This window comes from Stegostoma tigrinum, chromosome 35, assembly GCF_030684315.1.
Source record: "Stegostoma tigrinum isolate sSteTig4 chromosome 35, sSteTig4.hap1, whole genome shotgun sequence".
In the NCBI taxonomy this organism is placed as follows: Eukaryota; Metazoa; Chordata; class Chondrichthyes; order Orectolobiformes; family Stegostomatidae; genus Stegostoma; species Stegostoma tigrinum.
This window is the reverse complement of record NC_081388.1, coordinates 12,846,915-12,872,497: the sequence shown is the minus strand read 5'-3', so window position 1 is coordinate 12,872,497 and position 25,583 is coordinate 12,846,915. Positions and strand designations below refer to the sequence as shown.

General features: G+C 45.1%; 1 protein-coding gene across 6 annotated transcripts in view; it reads left to right on the top strand.

Annotated features, from left to right (window-relative positions):
- kank2 (KN motif and ankyrin repeat domains 2) overlaps nt 1–25,583 on the top strand; it is a 165,781-nt gene that overhangs the window by 86,609 nt on the left and 53,589 nt on the right. Inside the window, exon 1 of one of the 6 annotated variants that reach the window (XM_048522030.2) lies at nt 825–856. The exons of 3 other annotated variants lie outside the window; for them this stretch is intronic. The gene's annotated coding sequence lies outside the window, so the exon portion shown is untranslated. Of the gene's footprint in view, nt 1–824; nt 857–23,209; nt 23,319–25,583 lie in introns of those variants that run through there. 2 more of the 6 variants (XM_048522029.2, XM_059639912.1) reach the window with 2 other exon arrangements.

The following is a 25,583-nucleotide window of genomic DNA, read 5'->3' as shown; positions in this document are numbered from 1 at the left end:
GGCTGTCGGGGCAGTCACTCTCACTTCCCCACATGAGTTCAGCCGTTCTGTCCATGTTTGAATCAATGCTGGATGAGCTCAGGGCCTCTGGTAGCACCCGATGAGCATCAGTGAGCAGGTTGTTACTGAGCATGTGCTGCCTGATAGCACTGTCAACAACTCCACCACATTACTGATAATGGTGAGTTGACTGAGAGGGCTGTAATTGGCCATTCGACTTGACCTGCTTTTTGTAGAGTGGGACAATTTTCCACATTGTCAGGTAGATGTCAGTATTGTCGCTGTGCTGGAACTGTTTGGCTAGGAGTGGGGTCTACTTCGGGAGCACACGTCTTCACTGCTATTGACAGAGTGTTGGCAGAACCATAGATTTTTCACTTTCAAGTACACTCAGCCTTTTTTCAATACCGTGTGGATCGAAGCAAATTGGCCAAAGATTGGCATTGTGATGCTGGGTGAAGAACTCTGGAGGAGACTTAGATGGACAATCTGCTTGGCCCTTCAGGCTGAAGGCTTCTGTGAATGCTTCAGCCTTGTCTTATCTGCTGGTGCACTGGGCTCTTCCATCATTGAGAATGCAGACATCTGTGGAAACAGTTCCCCGGTTAGCTATTTAATAGTCCTCCACCATTCTTCACTGGATATGGCAGGGCTGCAGATTTTGATCTGATCCGTGGGGTTGTAGGATCTCTTAGATCTGTTTAGTGCATGCAGCTCCTGCTGTGTAGCGCATGAGTAAATCTGTTTTAAAGCTGCACCAGGTTAATATTTCGTTTTCTTTAGGTATGCCTGATGCTACTCCAGAAATGCCCTCTTCTACTCTTCATTGAAGTGTCTTTGAGCCCCAGGCTTGACGGTAATCATAAAGTGTGGGATGACTGAGGTTACACATTGTGCTGCTGATGATGGCTCTGTGTGGGTGCAAAGCTTGGTTCAAAATCTTAGGTGGTCATGCCACAAAGCACAACAGAGGCTATCGTCCAATTGAAGTTAGGACTTTGTCTTCTCATGCAGTGATATGTTGGTATGCCCATTGTGAACATCATCCCCCAATAGTGTGTAAAAAGAAATGCTATTAAAGCAATGTCATATTTGCATTTTTCCTGGCTAATACAACGAAATTGTCCACTGAGGGTCACTGATACATGGGATAAACTTATCGATGATTGCTTGCAGGGCACTGTTATAAATTCACCAGCAAGTAAAGCTTTGCTGTCTGAATTAATACATAGTCAACAACACAGCAATTCCATTTACATTTGGCAGCTGGTTGCGATAAAGCCCCTATTATGTCAGTGTAAAGGTTACCAGACTCCCACACAGTATTTGAATGGAGCGTTAGTGGGGACCATGGGTGGGTAGGTGGATGGATGGGCTCAGACCTGGAATCCCAAAGTTCTGCCGCTAACGAGTCATTGTTCAGGCAGCACACAGAGAGTGGGCTGCTCGACTGTGGGGGTACTGCATGCCTGAGCAAATATTGACCTCATGCGGAGTGTCAACAGTAACAAATATTCAGCAGGTTCCAAATGATCTCTGTTTGGCAAGGCATGTGAGATTCAAACTTCCTAGAAGCAAAGTCGGCAGCTCAAAGGAAATGGTGCAATTTTTTGAAATAGAAGATAGTGACACAGAATAAGGCAGAATTCTCCTAGGATTGTGTGGCATACCTGCACCTGGTAGGTAGAGGGCTGATGATATTAGAGACTCCTCATAGACAGTTGACCGTCTAATGTTTGCTTACACCAGTGCAAGAAGCTTGCATGTCCATACTTGAGTTCATGTATTGGGCAAGATTACTATAGAATTCATGGTGATTCATTCAAGGTTAGTGTTTCTGCCTCTGAACCAGAAGGTTGCAGTTGGGCAATTGGAATAGGAGGAGACCATTCAGCCCCTCAAGTCTACTTCATCATTCAACTAGATCAATACTGATTTGCTTCAGCGCATATCCCTTGATATCATTGGAAATCTGTTCATCTCTGCCTTAAACCTACACAGTGACTGAGCTTCCCAAGACCCATAGGATAGAGAATTCCAAAGATTTACCATCCTCCAAGTGAAGAAATTCCTTCTCATCTCAGTCCTAAATGGCCTTGCCCTTATCCTGACCCTGTGCTCCCTGGCTCTGCATTGCCTCAGCAAGGGGAAACATTGTTCCTGTATCTGACCTGTCGAGTCCCCCAGCCGTGTCAGCTGTCCTCAGGCTATCTGGAGCTGGAACCACACGCATTGTTCATGTTCACAGCCTTGAGCACGAAACCCAGCCTCGAAGCACTCGCTGTCGCACTGGGGCGTGCTGCACTGTTGGAGGTGCTCTTGCACGGACAAAGTGTCAACCCAAGGCTCCATCCACATTCTTGGCTGAATGTAAAGGCAGTCTTAAAGGAAGAGCAGGAGGTGGAATGTTCCTCAGTGTTCTGGGCTATATCTAACTTGCGATCAATACCATTAGAAGAGACAGTTGGGTCATTATCTGTAGGGCCTTGCTGTGCAAAGCTTGGCTGCTGCATTTCCTATATTACAACTATGAACACGCTTCACAAAGTGCTTCACTGGCTGTGAAGAGCTCTGAGGCATCCTGAGGATATGGGAGGCCCTATATAAATGCAAGTTTCTCTCTTCACTCCCTCAGGAGGCTGGACTGAGTCTGCAGTTGGGCCCCCTGAGGATTTTGTCACAGAATGTTCCAATGTCATGACGAACCCAGTTCCACGCCAGACTGACACAAGTAAACTGCTGAGATTGTTAAGCAGCACTCCAACCTGTACGTTCGCCAAGATGTTGCAAAAAAAAACTTACAGGGATGTTACTGAGACTGCAGGGTTTGAGTTACAAGGAGAGGCTGGGACTTTCTTCCCTGGAGCATCAGAGGCTGAAGGGGTGACCTTACAGAGGTTTATAAAATCATGAAGGGGCATAGATAAGGTCTTTTTCCTAGGATAGGGGACTCCTAAACTGGAGGGTATGGGTTTAAGGAGAGAGGGGAAAGTTTTAAAATGGACCTGAGGTTCAACTTTTACACACAGAGGGTGGTGCATGTATGGAATGGGCAACCAGAGGAAGTGGTAGAGGCTGGAACAATTTAACATTTAAAAACATTTGGACAGGTACATGGGTAGGAAAGGCTTGGAGGGATATCGACCAAATACAGGCAAATTAGACTCGTTCAGTTTAGGAGAGATAATGCGGTGTGGAGCTGGATAAACACAGCAGGCCAAGCAGCATCAGAGGAGCAGGAAAGCTGACGTTTTGGGTCTGGACCCTTCTTCAGAAATGGGACAGGGGAAGGGGATTCTGAAATAATTAGAGAGAGAGGGAGGGAGGCGGATGGAAGATGGATAAAGGAGCAGATAGGTGGAGAGGAGACAGGCAGGTCAAAGGGGTGGAGATGGAGCCAGTAAAGGTGAGTGTAGGTGGGGAGTTAGGGTGGGGATACGTCAGTCCAGGGAGGATGGACAGGTCAAGGAGGCAGGATGAGGCTGGTAGGTAGGAGGGGGTGGGGCTTGAGGTGGGAGGAGTGGATAGGTGGGAGGAAAGACAGGTTAGGGAGGCAGGGACTAGCTGGGCTTGTTTTGGGATGCAGTGGGGCGGTGGGGGGGAAGATTTTGAAGTCTGTGAAGTCCACATTGATACCATTGGGCTGCAGGGCTCCCAAGCGGAATATGAGGCGCTGTTCCTGCAACCTTCGGGTGGCATCGCTGTGGCACTGGAGGAGGCCCAGGATGGACATGTCGTCTGAGGAATGGCAGGGGGAGTTAAAATGGTTCGTGACTGGGAGGTGCAGTTGTTTATTGCGAACCGAGCGTAGGTGTCCCATAAAGCGATCACCAAGCCTCCACGTGGTTTCCGGTTTAGGAAACCTGTTCAGCATGGATGAGTTGGGCCGAAAGGCCTGTTACCCATGCTGGATGACTCTACATTAGCAGCGATATCCTTGAGTATCAATTAGTTGTTAGCCATCCATTTGGAGATCTGAATTAATCTGCTCACTGCCTGGTCAGTCTTTGAGCGGTCCTCTCCAACTGGGTGATCCTTTAATTGTGTTCCTTTGTGGTGTTAACAATCTCCCCAAACTTACTGAGAGCACCACGCAGTTGAAGTGCAGGTCTCTCCACCCAGAGACTATGTGAATATGATAAAATGCATTCCCTAACGCATTGGCTGGGCAAATATTAGAGCTGGGAAGGATGGATGTTGGGAACATAATGTACAAATCCTGAGACGATCCCACTAGTCCCAGAACAGCTGCCTGTTTTCTCCTGCTTTGGTTTATATTTATATTCCCATCCCATCAATCAGCCTCCCTCTAGTATCCTCCCCAGCATGGTGTCCATGGTTACAACACCACATCCTTCATTAAGGTTGGAGAGGTTAAGCTTTATTGTGGGAATGCACATACAATTCCTGCAGCACATTGATAACCCAGAGAATGAATTGCAGGAGGAAGACCGAGGGGGAGGGAGCTCACAGGCCTGGTGGGTTTTGTTGCAGGGGGCAGAATGTTGCAGGAGATTGCCCAAGATTGGACCGGGCACCTTTTTCACACCAAAGGTGGTGTGCCCTATGGAACGAGCTGCCAGAGGAAGTGGTAGGGACAGGTACAATTACAGCATTTAAAAGACATTTGGACAAGTAAATGAGATAACAAGGTGTAGAGCTGGATGAACACAGCAGGCCTAGCAGCATCAGGGGAGCAGGGGGCTGCTCGGCCTGCTGTGCTCATCCAGCTCTACACCTTGTTATCTCAGATTCTCCAGCATCTGCAGTTCCTACTGTCTCTGGACAAGTAAATGGATAGGAAAGGTTTAGAGTGTAGGAGGTTGAAGGGTCACCTTATAGAGGTTTACAAAATCTTGACGGGAGTAGGTAAGGTGACTAGCCAAAGGTCTTTTCCCCAGGGTAGGGGGGTCCAAAACTAAAGGCATAGGTTTAAGTGAGAGGGGAAGGATTTAAAAGGGACCTAAGGGGCAACTTTCTCATGCAGAGGATGGTGTGTGTCTGGAATGAGCTGCCAGAGGAAGTGGTGGAGGCTGGTACAATTAAAAGACATTAGGACAGGTAAATGGTTAGGAAAAGTTGAGAGAGGTTTGGGCTAACCACAAGCAAATGGAGCCAGTTCAGTTTAGGAAACCTGGTCAGCAAGGACGAGTTGGGCTGAAGGGCATGTTTCCATGCTGTATGACTCTATTCACAAACACCAGTTATACAGTGAGTCAGGAGAGGCTGGAATTGTTCTCCTTGGAGCGGAGAAGGTTGAGAGAAGATATTAATAGACATGTTCGAAATGGCAAAAAAATTTTGAGAGACTAAATAAGGAGAAACTGTTTGCACTAGCAGGAGACCCAGGAACCTGAAGATACTGATTTAAGATAATTGGCAATGGAACTGGTGGAACTAATGAAATAACTGAGGACAAATTATTTTGACAGCAAGTAAATGTTATCTGGAATGTACTGCCTGAAACAGATTCAGGAGTAACTTTCAAAAGGGAATTGAGTAAATACAGTCCCTGAAAGGGAGAACTTTGCATGGCTATGGAGAAGGGCCAGAGGTGTGGAGTTAAGTAGACACTTTTTTTTAAAGAGCCAGCACTGGTGAATGGGTTCAACAGCCTCTTCTGTACTGTAAGATGCCATCAATACAGTCCCAGGGTTAAAAATTTAGCACATCTGAGAAAAGGTGTTCTGGTGTTGTTGGTAGTCCAGAGAAGGTTCACTAAGCTGATACTGGGTATGGAGGGACTGACTGTCTTATGAGGAGAGGCTGAGTAAATAAGGCCTGTACTCAATGGAGTTTAGAAGAACGAGAGGTGACCTTATTGACACGTAGAAGATTTTTAGGGCTTGAAAGGTTGGTCTCCATTTGGGAGACCCTAGGACCAGACAGCATGATCTCAGAGTTATGGTTCACCCAGTTAGAAAAGAGAGAGGGAGACATTTCTTCTCTGAGGGGGGTGAATCTGTGGAATTCTTTACCGTAGAGGGCTGGACCATTAGGTATTTTCAAGGCCAAGAGAGACGGATTTTTATTCTGTCAGGGGATGGAGGAAAATGGGCAGAAGGCAGGACTGGAGTTGAGGATTATCAGATGATATCAGACGGCCGACTTTTGACTGTAATTTTAATGGTCTTATCCAATGGAGATTAGACTATTCTTACCCTTTCTTCAGAATTTTATATCAGGGTTTTCTTTGTGAATTAATACTTAATAGGGACATGCATGATGTTTTTGTGACATCAGTTCTTGTAATGATTTAAAATTCTGCTTCCTGTAATCAAGGGGGCATCTGGTCCGTCAATACATGTCAGTTTAGGAAACCTGGTCAGCATGGACGAGTTGGGCTGAAGGTCCTGTTTCCATGCTGCATGGGCTACATTTGCAGTGATATGGGCAGGAGGGAATGGCTCAGTCTTTCCTTTGGACCCAATGCCAACAGGCCCTCCTCCCTTGCACTAACTCTGCTCTTAGAAAGTCTGAGAATGTCTTTTTTAAAAGAAGCATGATGAAATGCTTTTAAAATCCCAAAAGAATTTGTCAAACACTTTATTCGTCTGTAGGATGTGTGTCTTACCAGCATTTGCCCATTCCTAATTGCCCTTAAACTTAATGATTTGCCTGTGCATTTGGGAGGACTGTTCAGGGTCAATCACATTATGGTGGGATTGGAGTCTTGCATAGACCTGACTGGGTAGGAATAACAGATTTCCTTCTGTAATGAAACCAGATCGAATCAAAGAAAGTTGTCACAGTCACCATGAATAAGATTAGAGTTACAGACCAGTTTTAAGATCTGCCAGCTACTGTGTTGTGATTGGATCTCCTACCCTAGTCTATTAGACTGGGGTCCACTGGATTGCCAACCCAGTGACATTTCCACTACACCACCATCTCCCACAATCAGCTGAGTGCTTGGACTGTGCCTGACAAGGTTTGGAGTCCCAGCAGACTGTTGTGGCTCAGGCCTGAGCTTTCAGTGACCAGTAACACAGGTGTGAATATTGACCAGGATCAGATTCCCTGCAGTGTCAAAGACAAGGCAGTGATCTATGGGGTGTTTAATGTCGTCAGAAAGGTTGATGAGGTGGAACTATTTTGAGTCTTCTGCTTGGGGACTCCAAAGCAAACAGGACGAACCTCAAAATTGAGAGTGATATGCGGAATTATCACCCAAAAGGGTATGATATAGAGCTTTGGTCCTAAAAGGAGAGCCTTCGAGAGAGGGAGAGAGACAGTTGTTACAAACAACTCGAGGTAACCCACTGTATAAGTGTGGGGTAAGAGGTGGAGGCAGGACCTCTATAAACTCTACATCTAGAACGGGGATTGAATCTGCCATGTTGGAGTTATTCCACACCATCAGCTGACACCCTACCCAGCAGGCACCTATACGTTTTACAACGCTCTCCCCTAAAAGAATTCTTCATGCTAGGGATGCTAGATTTTTGTTGGGCAAGAATATTAAACATGACAGACCAAGGCATCTAGATGGAGTGAAGATCAATACCAGACAAGGTGTAATTGCATGGTGGATTAAGATCAGAGAGGGGAAGCTGGGTTAAAATCATAGGATGCCAATAATGCCGAAGGAGGCCATTTGGCCCATCGACTCTATACCAACCCTCCAAAGACTGCGTCACCCAGACACACTCCCTCCCGTCTCCCTGCAACCCTGCATTCCCCATGGCTAACCCACTTACCCTGCACACTATGGACAGTTTAGCACGGCCAAGCCATCCTAATTTGCACCTCTTTGGACTGTGGGAGGAAACCCACACAGACACGGGGAGAACGTGCAAACTCCACACGGATGATTGCTCGAGGGTGGAATCAAACCCAGGTCCCTGGTGCTATGAGGCAGCCGTGCTAACCACTGAGCTACCGTTCTGACCCTAGCTTCCCAGGCTGTTGAGAATTCTGTAATTGAAATAACTGCATTTAAAGGGATGGAGGTAGATAAACCCATGAGGGAGAATGGGATAGAAAGAGGTGTTGAGTGGACTTAGCTGATGAATGATGGAAGGACATGTGTGTGATGCATGAACATGGTCATAGAGTTGTTGGATGAACACACTAGCTCTCAGTTGTAACTATGATCTGTATAATAAGCCATTGATGGCTTGCATCAGGTGTAGCAGGCTATTAAGAATGCTAATGGAATGTCAGTCTTTAGTGCGAAAGGATTTAAGTACAGGAGTAGTGAAGTCTTGCTTCAATTGTAAAGGAGCTTGGTCAGACAACACCTGGAGTGCTGTGTAAAGTCTTGATCTCCTTATCTCAGGAAGGATATTACTGCCAGAGAGGGAGTACATTGCAGGTTCAGTGGACTCAACCCTGGGATGGCAGGACCATCCTGTGAAGAGACATCAGGAACACCAGCCTGGCGTTGTGTAGAGTTTCGAAAAATAAGATGTGATCACATTGAAACTTATAAAATACTGAAAGGGATAGCCAGGTAAGGACATTTCCCCGGCTGAGGAGCCTAGGACCATGTAAAAACAAGGGAGATGCCACTTAGGTGATAAGGAAGGCTTTTACTCTGAGGGTTGTGAATCTTTGAAATTTTGTCCCACAGAGACCTGTGGGAATTCAGGGATCAAATACATTCAATGGAGAGATTGAACAACTTCTGATTACCAATAGCATAAAGCGTTATGGGGATGGGGTGTTTAAAAGATAGTGATGTATTTGATCAGCCATTATTGCATTGAATAGAGGAGCAGAGCAATGGGCTGAATAGAAAAATCCTGTTACTATCTGTAATTATTAGGCCATGACATGCAGAGTGATTTCACTTCCAAAGCGCTAGTATGATTGGCAAGAGAGTGGCAGCCTTGGAATTGTGTCCTTTCATCTGCTGTGCTGCCAGTTTGTTTAGGATTTGCCTCTTTGAGCCGTCAGTGTCATTCCCAGCCATACAGTCTGCGCTAGTTCCACTGAGTGACTGATTCCAAATCTGTTCTGATACTCATACACTGGGGAGAGGTGTGGAAAGGGCCAATACTTGTCAAAAAGAGAATCTAAAATGCAGTCATTATGAGCTTCAAGTCTCAAACAGCCAGCGTTCCAGGAAGCGGTGAAGGGATCAGCTAGAAACATTTTCAGTGTATAATATGGAAGGGAGAGAGGGAGAGAGAGAGGGCAGACAACAGTGAGGGAGAGTGAATGAGAGAGGGGGCAGACAGACAGAAAGAGAGGTGAGAACAGAGAGAGGGAGAGGAGGCACACAGACAGACAGAGATGCAAGACAGAGTGAGAGAGGGCAGACACGAAGGGACAAAGGAGGAAAAAAACACAGAGAGCTGAATAGAGAGACCAAGAGAGAGAAAGAGAGGGACAGACAGAGAGAGGGGTAGAGAGAGAGAGGGGTAGTAGACAGACAGGCCAGGAAAGGGGGCAGGGACTGGTGAATACAGAAAAAGAAACAGGCAGAAAGACCGGTAACAAAAGGGAGAGACAGAGAGAAAGGGATACACTGACAGACAGGCAGAGAGAGACAGGGAAGGTCAAGCAAAGGCAGCTAAAAATAGGGAAGAAACAGAGAGAGGGGACAGAGAGTTAGGGAGAGAAGAGAGGAACCATGTGAGAATGACAGGCATGAAACAACAAGAACAGATGAAGAAAGAGACACAGCGGGGCAGAGAGAAAGAAGGATACAGAGGGAGAGAGACAGTCAAACAGATAGGGAGACTGAGATGACAAAGGGACATATTGAGAGACATTGGGGTAGAGCAAATACCTCTTCCCCTCAGTAGAACACAGTGCTTTCATATCAGATATTTAGCCAAGGAGGCTGGAGGAGACATTATCCTGGTAATAACCTGTAAAAAGTCTACAACCTGGTTCTGGTGCGTGATGTGTATTGTCTGCTGGTAACTGCGGTAATTATTCATTCTTTTTATGGTCAGACGGGGTGCTGCGATCCCCCAGTGACATACTAGGGAAATGCCTTGCTATAACCTTGCAGTTCCAGCGACATGGGTGCCTACATCTCAGCTTGGGAATGGCCAGAAATAAGTGCCAATACCCGATGGAAACAGGGAAACTCCAAGATGGCGGTGGGGTAGGACGCTTCAGTCACTGTCTGTTTCCCTTTCTTTCCTGCTTCTTTTTCTTCTCGTTTGTGTCTTTTATTCTTTCTTCTCCCGGACACGGATGCCTGGCCTCAGACTCCATGCGGTCCCAGGGTGGAGTCTCTCAGTCCAGCACAGCAGCGTCATGGCGATCTCACAGTGACCTGGTAGGCATCAGTGTGGACTCCTGGTCGTGAGGTGATTCCTCGAAGTGCGGTCCCACTGTGGCTAAGCATTTAGAAAAACTGTAATGTTTGAGGTTTCAGCTTTATTAATTTATTTTCTACTTATGACTAAGAAGGCATCACTGTCTGATAATCACTGCAATGTTTAACTTTTAACTTTGTTCATTCTTCCTAACTTGTTTTTAAGATTCTGTACCCTAGGTTCTTGTACTAAAGATGGTTCCTTTTGTGGCGACACTTTTCACCGACTCCTGTGCTTTTATACACATGACAATAAAGTAAAACTCAAAATCAAAATCCCACCTGGTTTAGGGCTCCAGCTCCTTCAGAGTTATGACACTTCAGATTCAGAATGGCACCCAGGACAAGGGCACATCAACTTTGTAAGTCGCAGAAGATATAAACCAGACTACAGAGGGCAAAGGCAGTGTAGACCAGTGTATAGTTCCCCGAGGGAGAGTGACCTCCTGTCTCTCCGTCTACATTGCCACCCCCACACCCCTCTGCCCAAAGTTCATAGGTCACTGGTGTGACCCAGCCTGGAAATATTGCCGGTCTTTATTGGGTTTTAAATAGGACTTAACAACGTCTTTTATTTATTTTTTAAATAAAGATGAACTATTTTTCCCTCGTGACCCCAGACAGGCTGCGTGTTCACATTCCAGCCTCATGACTGAGGATGCATCTGTCTGGGTCAGGGCTCAATTTTCAAGCAGCTAAAGTCAATTACTGCAAAGGAATCCCTTTAATCAGTTAACTTCCCTGAGCATTCTAGTCAGAATATTTCAAAGCAAGAGAGATTGATACTGGCTGACCAGTGTGTGTGGACTTACGATATCCACATAACACTGTCAGGTTCTAGCTATTAGCCCCATCAGGCTGAGTGTAACTTTAAGAATCAGGTGTTTCCAACTGAATATAAGGACTATTTCTTCTAGAATAATAGCCTGCCTAGAGCTTAAAAGGAGGCCATTTGGCCCGATGTATCTGTGTTAGCAGTCTACAGGAATAACTCAGCTTTGTTCTATTTCTGTGCCTTTTCCCTGGAGCACCACAGAGTTCTTGATCCCAGAGTGTTTAAAAAAAGGGTCTGTCCTCACAACCCTGTTTCTTGTTTTGCCAATCATTATAAGCTGGCAACCTGTGACACGATGCTTCTGATTCACCATGTGATGTAATGCACACGTCTCCCGCAGGGTCTTGTATATCTGGTATTCCTGGTCCAGTTTAATTTCTTCATGTGTCAGTCACAAGCTTTGCGACTCTCTGTGTGTAACTCCATGTGCTACTAACCTAACATATTCTGACACTAATCCGACACATTTAAGCATTTTAGCTGGGTCACTAGGTTGATTCCGAAGTTGACAGGCGTTGTCTTACGAGGAGAGATTGTGTAGCCTGGGACTATACGCATTGGAATTTAGAAGAATGAGGGGGGATGTTGGAGAAACTTATACAATTATGAAGGGAATAGATAAGGTAGAAGCAGGGAAGTTGTTTCCACCGGGGCTGAAACTAGAACGAGGGGGCAGAGCCTCAATATTAGGGGGGGAGCAGATTTAGGACTGAGTTGAGGAGGAACTTCTTCGCCCAAAGGCTTGTGAACCTGTGGAATTCCCTGCCTAGTGAAGCAGTTGAGGCTACCTCATTGAATGTTTTTAAGGCAAAGGTGGATTTTTGAAGAGTAAAGGAATTACAGGTTATGGTGAGTGGGCAAGTCAGTGGAGCTGAGTCCATGATAAGATCAGCCACGATCTTATTGAATGGCAGAGCAGAGTCAAGGGGCCATGTGGTCCACTCCTGCTCCTGGTTCTTATGTTCAAACTGTCAAGGCCTCTGTAGGACTGATCCAGCTCAATTCGCACACTACCTAGTCTGGTCAGGAGTTTGGACCATTGGAACTGTACACAGTGAGAATCAGTGAGTAGGATTTTGTTCACTGTTGTGCCTGTGGAAAAGAAACCCAGGGCGTGGAATACATCACATGCCTCCCCCTCCCTCCCCAACGATCTGCTACAGGAGATTCCTCATTTCTCTGGGCAAGATTTCAGGAGGCTACAGAATGAATGGCCAAACTGTTTGGTTCATTGTAAGCTTTTCCTGTTATGGACATTGTAAGAGTACAATGGGAGAACATTGCTCCATTGGGCGTCTACACAATGTGAGCAAATGGAAAAGTGCTTGGTCTATTAGAATTCTGTATCTCTTATGTTAATATGTAATTGTATATACTAATTCAGAACCCCCTACATCGTAGGCTCATTTTGTTAAAACTGAGCGACCTGCTGTTTAGAAAGGTAACATAACCTAAAACAGAAACTGCTGGAGAAACTCAGCAGGCCTGGCAGTATCTACGGAGAGAGAAACAGAGTTAATGTTTCGAGTTTGATATGACCCCTATTCAGAAGGTGCAGCGAGTGGATAGGATCTGGAATGCACTGGCCAAATTAAGGATGGTCCCATTCTATCACAGCCTTCGGTGAATTGAGGAAGGATAAGAAATTTGCCAGGCTATATGGGGAAAGGCAATTGGGGAAGGAAGCAGGACTAGCTGAGCTGCTCGTGCAGAGAGCTGACATCTCCAACATTTCCATAACTCACAAGTAAAACAAAAACATTTAAAATAAATCAAGTGAAACCCATAATCTTTAATGCCCCTATGATTTGCCACTGGGGGTGGTGTCAGTCCTGGAGGTAAATTCTGGAGAACTAGCTGCCCTAAATTGAACTATGTTGTGTTCTAAACTCGCTGTTTCCAAAGGTAATGGTGCATTAGTTACATGATTCATTTATTTGAACTTTTGATGACTGGGTTGTAGAATCCCAATGGAGCAATGTTTTCCCATTGTACCCTTCAAAGTCCATGACAGGAAAAGCTTATGAACCAAACAGTTTGGCCATTCATTCTGTAGCCTCCTGAAATACTGCCCAGAGAAATGAGGAATCTCCTGCAGCAGATCCTTGGGGAGGGAGGGGGAGGCATGTGATGTATTCCACACTCTGGGTTCCTTTTCCACAGGCAGTTGTGCTGAATGATGGAGTAGATTGTTTGAGATGTCGGGAGGCAGCTCTCATTCTTGAGCTGGTGCCTGATGAATCCTGCTTGCTCACCAGGACGGAGATCTCGAGCTCCTGCAACCTTTCTCTGAATCTCCTCCCGCACAGCGACTGCTGAAGAAGAGCTGCTACCAGTGGTTTTTTAAATTTTTTTGTTTGTTTTCTCTCAAAACGAGTACCATATACGGTGAGACTGGAGCGATTCAGCTCTGCTCATCTGTGCCAGTTTCATATTACTGACAGCTCGCTGACACCAGGGCAGCAGTGAATAAAAAATGGAGCTGCATTTTCTCCTACTCGGCTGCAAAGGTGCCAGACGTGGTAAGAAGTGCTAGCTTTGCCCATCTGACACATGAGACTATATTTATAAGTGCAGTGGTAATGTAGCAGACAGCTGAATTCACGTGCCCTCTGTTTTCGCCTGTTGCTCTGTGTGGGGTTCTGAGCTCATGTGGAGTGGCCTTTTGAGAGCAACTGCCCACAGGAGGCAGTGCTCAAAACATTCACCCTCACTACAGTCAGGCAGCCCCTTGAGTCAGCTCGTCGTGGGTTCAGGCCCCAGGCCAGAGCTGAAATCATTGCAGACTCTTCAGAGTTACAGCCATTCGGTTGAAACGTTAACCCCAGGTCAAGTTTTGCCCCCTCAGATGGATTTGATAGCATCACTTTGAAGAGGAGCCAGTATTTCCTGGAAGAACACTTACTGCTTCAACACATTATCTGTCGTTATCTCTTTGCTGCACAACGTTGACATCCTCCCATATTTGACACTCAAACGGATGTTTTCCAGCAGAGATCACCGAGCCAGCGACACTCGCCTGTTGGTATTTGATGCCTTCCTGCTTCGTATCCAAGGTTATTGATGCTGTTGGTTTCCACACCACTGGTGAGGGAAAAAAAAACATCAGTTTAGGCTGACATAAGGGACTCCTCCGCAGTGTGTACATCTCAGGGGTGCCTCACAGCGACAGGGAGCAAGAAACAGTTATTGGAGCCAGGCCTTGGGACCAAAGCTACATCCACGACTTGCCAATCAGTCTGGAACCCACACCCCGCTCCCGAACTGGGCTCCAGGAGGACATTACATCAGACAGGCCTGACTGACAGGCACCAAGCTGCACATGCTCCCAGCCAATTGGTTGCCTGGAGACTTTGGGGCATTGTCAACACTTCAGGGCTGACCTGGATTTTCCAGAACTGACTTGGCAGAAGAAAAAGAATGGAGGTGTTTAAAAATGATTGAGTGTTTTCTGCTGTTTTGTTTCTGACAATGAATTGGAGTTGGTGGGGTTGGGGTGGGTGGAGTAAATGCTGGGAGGGGCAGTCAGCAGAGGGCGCTCCAGTGAGAATTGGCAACCTTTACTCTGGGACCCATGCCCAGTCCTTCGCACTTGCTCCAAGAATTTCTAACAGGCGAGCGGGATTTAATCTTCAAATTAACATTTTTGGAAAGCTGGCCTTGTTTCGAATTCACGAAGACTCTGAGGGATTGCAACTAGGAAATGACCCTCCTTGAACATCATGCCCCACCCTTCCCTGTTTGCCTGAACTGCACATGATCAGGGATCCACATCTGTACGTTCGACAGAGAAAAATGTCAAACAAATTCGATTTGTTTTCAACAAAAGAGCATCCCCGATGCGAACGCTTACAGAATTCAGAACTGTGCATTAAATGGAGCTGGGAAAACTTTAAGTTTCTCTCTTCCAATAACAAACCCTCCATCTGAACCAGTCCCATTTTAAAAGTGTCAAACCACTCCCCACCATGCCTGCTGTGTTGGATTCCCATTAGATCCCATTTACTCTCTTTTTAAGGGGTGGCACGGTGGCTCAGTGGTTAGCACTGCTGCTTCACAGCACCAGGGACCCAGGTTCAATTCCATCCTCAGGCAGCTGTCTGTGTGGAGGTTATACAAAGTCCCTGTGACTGTGCAGGTTTCCTCCAGTTGCTCTGAAGATGTGTAGGTTAGGTGGACAGTGTCCAGAGATGTGTAGGCTAGGTGGATTAGCCATTCAGAGTTACAGGGAGAGAGTGGGTCTGGATGGAATGCTCTTTGGAGGGTTGCAGTGGATTTGGTGGGCCAAATGGCCTGCCCCCACATGAGGGATTCTATGAAGCAAGGAGCTAAATGACTCTGAATTACAGAAATGTAGGGGATCAGACAGGTCTGGTCTGCCAATCTGGCCTATCACTGTGTTATGCTGCCTCAATCTAATGTCTCTCCACATTCATGCCTTGGATTGAATCCTCCGCCACCATAGCCATTATGAAAGGAAAGGTATGCCTTGCACAACCTCAGGACATCCCTAAGTGCTTTTCAGAACCAATGAAATATAGTTACCCTGGAAGTGCCAGGTTTTCATGGTAAGATCCCACAAATGATGTGATAAAAATGCAGTAATCTGTTCAGTTGATTGAGGGTAAATATTGGCTAGACCACTGTGGGTGGGGGGATGCAAATTCCCCCATTCCTCTTCACAATATTGCCATGGGAACGTATTCACCCAAACGGACAGGTCTTTGGTTTAATATCGTAGCCAAAATTGCCAATGGTACGGCATTTTGGAGGCAATTCATTGGGTCAAGTACTTTGAGAGGTTTTGACACACTGAGGTGTTTTCTGTAACTGTCAATGAATTGTGGTGTTGAGGAGGGAAGACTATTTTTCAGGTGAAGCAAGGGAGAGGCCTTCTTTTTATTCATTCATGAGATGAGGGTGTCACTGGCTAGGGCAGCATTTATTGCCCCATCCCTAATTGCCCAGAGGGCAGTTAAGAGTCAACCACATTGCTTTGGGTCTGGAGTCACATGTAGGCCAGACCAGGTAAGGATGGCAGTTTCCTTCCCTAGAGGATATTAGTGAACCTGATGGGTTTTTCCGACAGTTGACAATGAATTCACAGTCATCGTTAGACTGTTAATTCCAGATATTTATTGAATTCAAATTCCACCATCTACCATGGCTGGATTCAAACCCAGGTCCCCAGAACATTATCTGGGTCTCTGGATTAGCAGTCCAGCGATAATACCACTAGGTCATTGCCTCCCCCATGCTGATAATAATTGACCAGGACAAACAAAAGAAAATTCAAAGTCTGCCTATTCTTATCTAAATATTTCCTTTATAAATTTCTTTGCCAATAGAAACAGCTAATATCATGCTTAACTAAGGAAGAGGATGCTCATCAAAGTACATACCTCTGCTGCACGATGTTGATAATATTGCAATGATCTGCCTAGTTAATGCTGTATCTCTAAAAAGCAGTTTTTCTTTCATTGAGTTCTACCTCACTGAGGAGAATTCAGGCTAAATCTCATTCAACAACCTGCTCTGAAAACTCTGTTGCCATCTTGATAAACATGACGAATTCCACCACGGTAGCTGAGTAATCGTACTAAAACAATCCACAACAGTCTAATTCAAATAATCGAGTGCATTCTTTAAAAAAATGCCAACTCGCCCCATCTCCCAAAGTTTATGGATCCTTTAAAAAAATTCCAGAGTCTGGATCTTGATCTTTGTTTTATTGAAATCTGTCTATTAGTTTTTGAGTTACCCGTTTGCAGACAGATAATTTAGCAGGACTGAAAATGTTACTTCTGCCCAGTTTCATTCGTAGAAACAATTGCATTCTCATGCCACAAAAATAGCCAGTGCACCTCCAATAGGATGAAGGAATACTTACAAGTTCAACGTGACAAGTTCACATTGGCAATTTCAATAAACAATACAGGTGCAGGAACTGAAAATGTCCGAAGTTGAGAGGAAATGTGTAACAGATGGAAGATATTTAAAATAACTTACCTGATTTATTTTGATTTTATAACATTCTAAAGGGTAGAATTATGCCCTGTTTAATTTCTTTGTGCAATTGTAAATTACCAAGGTGCAGTCAGTGATTGGCTTCAGTCGGGAGATCAGTTAGATCCCTAACTGGATTACTAGCTGGGCCGAACCTAGCCTTTGTCCTGTAAATTTTAATTCTGAGATGGGTGCAAACTCTAACCAGTGTGTTCGAGAGCAGGCTGAGGGTCAGTATTTCTGAGCTTTGTGCAGGATTCTGATATTTTGAAGGTTTCTAAGGGTCCATTTCTGAGCCTGCTTGCATAGTTTGGAGTGTCTGTGCCTCTGAGGCTCTGTGTATGTATCTGAGGCTCCTGCGTTACATATAGTTTGAGACTTAGCATGTTTCTGAGACTGCGTTTCATACGGATCCATCAGCTGGGATAGTGATAGAGGTGCTACAGTTAACCTGGGCTAGAGAGGCAGAGCACACCGTGTGACATTGTCAGATGGGCTGGAACTAATGCATCTCAAACATTAACCCTATCAGAACCACAACCAAATGGTGCTGATGCAAACAGCAAAAGATTGCATTTGGAGAGTGCACTTGAATGTAAAGTAAACCTTTCCAAAGATGCATTAAGCTCTGACTCACTTTGTATGCCACAAAGTGGAACTGCAGTGTGACTAACAGTTCGGAAGCTTGACATCATCCAGACAAAGGTTGTTGCCTGATTGGCACCACATCCATTCCCTACACCACCAAAAGCAGTGTGTGCAGTCTACAAGATGCACTGCAGAAATTCACCAAAGATGCTTAGGCAGCACCTTTCAAACTCATCCACTACTATCTAGAAAGACAAGGGCAGCAGGTACATGGCAAGACCACCCATACAAGTTCCTCTCCAAGCCGCTCACCATCCTGCCTTGGAAATATTTCACTGTTCCTTCAGTGTCACTGGGTCAACCTCCTCGAACTCCCTTCCTGATAGCATTGTGGGTCAACCCACAGCAGGTGAGCTGCACCAGTTCAAGAGGGTATCTTCTCGAGGGCAACTGGAGGCAGGCACTAAATGCTGATCCAGCCAGCAACACTCACATCCCAATAATGAATAGAATGTGAAGCACATTCATTTCCAGAGTTTGCTGTTTTTACTGTTTGTTTTTCCCTTCGGGTTGGTGATTGAAATAGGGGCTCAGTTCCTTTAAAGTCACTTCAGGGGAGAAGTGTGAAAGACAACCCAGAAAAGAGAGTGTTCTCTTTGTTGAACTCTATTATTCTATATTTTAGGAAGTGGATCCAGTCTCGAGCTCTCTTATGATTACCCTGATCCCATGATACTGTTTAGAATACGATACATTCTTGCTTTGGTTAGAGAAAAAGTGACTCAAGCCCTCAGAATCATTGAGTCAGAGTTTAGCGAGGTTTAACACGCAGGCTTAATCAGAGATTTTCTAGAGTGATTTACCAATCAGGGAAGAGGACTAGTGTTTATAGAGGCAAACACAGTAATATTACAGCATTTTGTTTAATTGATTTCTTGTCTTTGGCTGCTCATTTTTCAGCCACCTCGTTTGTTTTGTTTACTGAATAAGGAAGGAGAGTTTGAGAGGCTCATGGGCTGTAATGTTGTTATTTTGATAATGAGAGCACAACTACATGCAAAACTATATTTCTCTTGTTGACATTCTGTGTGTTTCAGAGGGGTTATGTTTTTATGTCAAACTGTTTTTACACGGGGCTGTGTTTCAGACAGGCTGTTGTTTAGAGGGATTTTGTTTCAGGAGGGGCTGTGTTTTTTTTATGGGACTATGTTGCCGATTAAATAACTGCACAGAGGCCGGTATTCTGTCAACAAATCGCCTTTATTTATAGGTGCATAGTATTTGAAACTTATCCGGCTTCCTCAGAGCCAACTCTCAGAGTGAATAAGATGTCTGACATTCCCGTTTATATCTGTCAGCCAGGGCTCCCTGATTGGACCAGGTTAACAATCAGGGAACTCACATGCTAATAAAAACCAAAAGGACCACAGGTGCCATAAATCAGGAATAGAAACTGAAATTGCTGGAAAAGCTCAGCCTCAGTGGAAAGATATCAGAGTTAATGTTTCGGATTGAGTGACCTTTCATATTCTATGAAGCCCAGCTGGCTGACATCATTATAATTTGTACATCAGAGAGGCTGTGTTTTTATATGGGCCTGTGATTTTACGCACAGCTGTGTTTCAGAGGGACTGTTTTAATGTGGGACTGTGTTTTAGAGGAACTGTGTTTCAGTGGGACTGTGTTTTAATGTAGGGCTGTGTTTCAGAGGGGCTGTGTTTTCATGTGGGGCTGTGTTTCAGAGTGGCTATGTTTTTTTTATGTGGGGCTGTGTTTTTTATGTGGGGCTGTGTTTTTATGTGGGGCTGTGTTTCAATAGGGCAGTGTTTTTATGTGGGGCTGTATTTCAATGGGGTTGTGTGTCACTGCGGCTGTATTTTAGGGGGCTATGTTTTTATGTGGAGCTGTGTTTTGGATGGACTGTGTTTTGCAGACAGGAAATGTTTAGAGGGAGAGTTTTGTTTAGAGGCTGAACACTTCTGGATTTTGCACTTGTGAATATATTTCTGAGTGCAGGCACTTCTGAAAGCCTGTGTCTGTGAGGCTTGTTGTGTTCCTGAGCTCCTATCTTGTTAATGTTATGCAAATTTACCGCACTGTCTCCTGAATATTTGGATATGTGGGGGACTGTCCTGTCATGCAAAACCAATTGTGCAGAGATTTCCCATCCTGTTCGTGGTGAGGGTGGGAGATAATAGAGGTCTGGGGAGCTTTAATAGCCCTTGTCATGAGCAAGTGGAGTCGAGGAAGATTAATCATGAGACAATGAAGGAAAAACACCAACAGTTGGAGAAGTGGGGATAGTGTAAGATTGAACGTGTCTCCCACCCCACACAGAAAAGCTTTCTGACTCATTCTAAGACCAGTGCTGCTATTTGTGATCCTGTGTGCTGTTTTGTTTTGGGTTCTTTGGTTTTCCTCTGATGCACAGGGAAAGACCGTGAATAAAGGGCTCCCTCAGGGAAATATTTCCTCACATCCTCCTGACTGCACAAATTGCAGCTCAGTCATGAGTCGTTTTGTTAAATTGAATTAAACGAGAAACCAGAGGAGGGGTCCATCACTTGTTTTTCTACAGCATTCCTGCCGTGTTCCTCATCCGTGTATCCCTCCCACTGCTAAGGCCTCAATCCCCAATCTTCAGGATCAGCCCCTGCTTTGGATGGTGGTTGTAAATGATTGGCATTCTTCCATCACTCTTACAGAACAGCAAGAGGCCATTCAGTCCAGCGCACCAGTCTTTTCCCATCTCAACAGTTCACTCTATCTTTCTCATCCCTTTTCCTTCATTTATCTTTCCCTCTCTCCACTGATTCTTCCCAGACTGTACCCACACAGGGACAGTTACTTTGAACTCAAGGAATCAGATGAAGATGGTAATGGATTCCTCCTCCTGATTGTTGTTGAGAAAGTGCCTCAGCCTCACCTCATCTGCCAAAAAGACCCCCATCCCTGATTTTCTTCACTGCAGGCTCAATTGTGGCCTGGATAGCTTCCCCTTCCTAAACGTCAGCTCAACCCAAATGCTACTGTCTGTGATATAATTTGTCCTAGTTTATGTTCAGCCATCTCCCATGTTTCCACTGACTTCTAGCTACCTCAATTTTGGATTTTAATTCTTTGTGTTCAAATTCTTCCATTGCCTCAGAATCGTAGAATCCCTACAAGTGTGGAAGCAGACCATACAGCCCATTGGGTCCGCACTGACCCTCCAAAGAGCATTCCACCCAGACTCACCCCATCCCTGTAACCTTGCATGTCCCATGGCTAACCCATCTAGCCTGCACATCCCTGGATACCAAGGGCATCCAGGGCCAATCCATATAACCCCCGCATTTTTGGGAGGAAACCGGAGCACCCAGAGGAAATCCGCACAGACACGGGGAGAATGTGCAAACTACACACAGCCTGAGGATGGAATCGAACCCAGTCCCTGGAGCTATAAGGCAGCAGTCCACTGGGCCACCATGTCACCCTGACCTTGCTCTCCTCTCTATCTCTGTAACCTCCTCCAGTCCTATAAGACTCTACATTACAATTTACTTGTGCCCTTATGCATGTCTCATTATAATCACTGTGCTGTTGACAGTTGCCTAGTCTCCGAGCTGCATAAGCTTTTTCCTGAAGCTCTACGTCTTTCCCACACCATTAAAACGCCCCCCAAAACTCACCTCTTCGTGCTGGGACAGCAAGAACTACATTTTAAAGGTGCTAGAACATGGAGACTTGAGGGGGTTTGTGTGGGCACCAGGCTTTGAAGGGGACAACAATACATAGTGATTAAAACATATCAGATTTTAGGCTGCATGAAGAGAAGCAAAGAATTCAAGTCCAGGACTCTCCTTTGCAAAACACTAGTTCAGCCCCAACTGCATTATTGAGTCTAATTCAGGAAGAACGAGAGTTTTGGGGAGGGTACAGAAGAGCTTTACTAGTGCAATTCCAAGGATGAGAGTTTGCAAAAAGTCTGGAGAAAGTTATTCTCCTTTGAACAAAGAAGGCTGAAAGGTGAAAGGTGTAAGAAGGAAAAGGACTTCAATAAGATTAAATAAACAGATGTGTTTCCAAAGGCTGAAGGGTCGTAGCCAGAAGTTGCAGATTTTAAAGTGATTGGCAAAGTGGTAACATACGGGAGAGAAAAGAATTGTGTTGGGTGCTCAGGATTTTGGAAGACACTACCTGGTGAGTTGAGGAGACACATTCAGTAGTAGCTTCCAAAATGACACTGGATGCATAATTGGAAGGAAATAAAGTTGGAGGGATGTGGTGAGCATGTGAGAGACCCTATTTCTGAAGACCTGAAACATCAGCTTCCCTGCTGCTCTGATGCTGCCTAACCTGCCGTGTTCCTCCAGCTCCGCACTGTGTTATCTCTGACTCCAGCATCGGCAGTTGTTACTATCTCTGAGAGACTGTAACTAACTGGATTTCCCTTCCAAAGAACCAACACGGACTCGATGGGCTGGATGGCATCCTTCTGTTCGGTATCATAATTCTATGGCAGCAAGAGGTCAAACAATAATGTAACCTATGGCACTCGTGTTTAATTCATCTGAGAGTGTTAGCATCAAAACAGACCCCTCGGCCCAACCCATCCATGCTGATCATGCTCCCAAACTAAACTAGTTCCACTTGCCTGCATTTGGATCATATACCTCCAAATATTTCCTATTCATTTACTTGTCTAAGTGCCTTTTAAATGTTGTAACTGTACCTGCCCCCTCTACTTCCTCTGAATGTTCATTCCACACACAAACCACTCTCTGTACAAAAGAGTTGCCGCTCATGTCCTTTTTAAAACTTTCTCTTTTCACCTTAAAAACATGTCCCCCAGTTTTGAACTCCCTCACCTCAGGGAAATAACCCATGCTATTCATCTTACCTATGCCCCTCATGATTTTATAAACATCTGTAAGATTACCCCTCAACCTCCTATGTTCCTTCGAAAAAAAGTCCCAGCCTCTCCTTATAACTCACACCCTCCGTCCCTGGCAACATCCTGGTAAATCTTTCCTGAACCATCTCCGGCTTACTAATGTCTTTTTTTATAACCGGGCGACCAGAACTACACACAGTACTCCAAAAGTGGCCTCATCAACATCCTGAACAACCTCAACATGACATCCCAACGCATGTAGTCAAAGTGACGCAATGAAGGAAGTCTAGTTAAATGGCATCATCTCTCAGTCAATGTCAGCTTTGTGAGGGACAGCAGGAAGAGTTTTGGTGGGGTGAGGGAGGAAGGGGGAAGAGGGGAGTGAAAATGTCAGCTAAATAAATGGATAAAAAATAATAGCAGGAAGCACTATGAGGGTTAATGAGATCAGAGTAAAACATGGCATCAAGGTGCTATCTTTGGGATTAAAACCTCAGCTTCTGTCAATATTAAACTGAAGAGTGTAAACAGAGTGTCATGTGATGCAGCATGTCAGTCTCATTTGCTGTAAAGCATTTCCTGCCTGTAACTGAATGTGACCCAGTGTGGGAGGGAGGTGATGTATCAAAGCCTCACCATCTGAGCCAGACTTTGTCACACGCACTCAGGTCGGCAGGAGAATGAGCAGCTGACGTGATAATTCAGTACCAGGCTAGCGGCTGCAGGGTGCGGAGGTGAGAATGGTTCTTCGCTGTATGTCTTGCCTGTGTGACTGTGTGTGTGTTTGTTTGTATTTTATATCTGGATGTCTTTGTGTTTTGGTGTGGGCATCTCCATCCATCTCCGCATATCTGTGTGTATGTATATGTGTGTGAGCCTGAATGTGTTTCTGCCTGTGAGTTTGTGCTTGTGTGTGTTTGTGTGTATATGCCTTTTTATGCATGCATTGTGTTTGTGTTTTGAGTGTGTGGTTTGTTGTATGAATATTTGTGTCTTTGTTTATGAATGTGTGTCTGCGTGTGACTGTATCTGTGTGTGTGAGAACATGCGCTTGTCTGCATGTGTGTGTCAGACTGTATGTCTGTGTGAGTCTGAGAATGTGTGTCTGCCTCTGTTTGTTAGTGAACGTGTATGTGTGTACATGAACATGTGAGTCAGTGTATGCATGAAAGTGTGTCCAAGTGTTTATGTGAATGTGTGTATGTGAAGATGTGTGTCTGTAAGGGGACGTGTGTGTCTGTGTGTAAATGTCTGTGTGTGTAAGTGAACGTGTGTGTGTCTGTCTATGTGCTGATATTTGCCTGTGTGTGTTTGTTTATATGTCAATCCTGACATAAGCAAGTATTGGGCACTAGATTTTGAAGAATGCAATGATGCTCAGATCTGGTGCAGTGAACCAGTTTGAAGCCTGTTTTATAGAATGCAAATCAAAAATTTGTTAGGTAGTTTTAGTTACAAAAAGCTCAGAAACATTGGCATTCAGCCCGACTGTTCCAAGTCAGTGTTCCTACTGTACCTGATCTTCCTGCCACCCCACCTCACAACGGATTCAATTCCCCCTCATGTTTACCTTGTCTTCACTATTCACCTCAACTACTCCCCAAGACATTGAGCTTCGCAATCTCACCACTCTCCAGATAAAAAGCTTTCTGCTGAATTCCCTCTTGCATTTATTAGTGACCATCGCATATTTTTAGCTACAACTTTTTGCCTCTCCCACAAGTGAAAACATCTTGTCTGTGTCGAGTCTATTATATCCCTTCATAAAGACTTCAATTAGTTCACTCCCACGACATCTTCTTTTTGTGGTAACAGCCTAAATCTATTCCATCTTTTCTGATAGTTAACCTCTTGGTTCTGGTATCGTAAACTTATTTTGATCCTTCTCAAGTGTCTGGAGAATTATAGGAAGATGAGAACTGGGCTTTGTTGCTGTTTTTGTGCAATGATTTATTGTCTGACTCCCTGACACATTATGAGTAATTTTGAAAGTCACAATATCAGGGTGAACCAGACTTGAATGAGGGTTTGGTAAATGACAACATTTTCCCCACTCCCTCTTTCGAAAAAAAAACACACACGCTCAGTTTGCCAGAATTGACCCTGTAGTAAACAGACTGCAAGAGATTGTCATAAGGGAGGGCATTAATCACACTCGCTTTAGGCAAATCAGCAACGAGGTTACATATGACAGGTCACACATACTTTAATCTAATTGATTCTCTCAAGAGAATTACTCAGTGTACAAACAGATATTTGAACTTTCCCAAAGCATTTGGTAATTAGAGAGCTCCGCAGGAACTGAAAGACTTTTGCATTCCCAACTTCCTGGAGGCAAGACCTTCGGCCTCATTCCCTTCCATTTGATAAATGGCCGTAGAAAGAGACCGTTCAACCCATCACGCCTGTGCTGGTGTTTACTCTCCCATCTGAAGCTCCTCCTATTCCCACCATCTGTAGAAAAATAGACAATGGGACGAGGCCAATCAGCCCATCAGTCTACTGGGCCATTCAACATGATCATGGCGGATCTGTTCAATGCCATATTCCTGCTCTCTCCTTTATATCCCTGGATAGCTTCAGCTGGTGGAAATCTTATCTATTTCCTACTTAAACATGTTCTTTGACTTCACTTCCACAACCTTCTGTGGTAGAGAATTCCACAGGCTCACCATTCTCTCAATAAAGAAATTTCTCCTCATCCCTCAGTCCAAGATGAGTCCTACCCTGTATCCTGAGACTACAACCCTTCGTTCTTGACCCTCTCAGACAGGGGAAATGTCCCCCCATCAGGTCTGTCCGATACTGTCAAAAGTTTAAATCAGATTCCCTCTCATTCCTCCAAACTCCAGTGAATACAGGCCTGGTTGACCCAGACTGTCTCTCTAAGACACGCCTGTCATCCCTGACCTCAGCTTCACTGAACTCCATCTCAGGCAACAGTATGTAAGGAGAATACAACTGCTCACTCTACTCTCGGCATGGCCTCACCGAGGCTT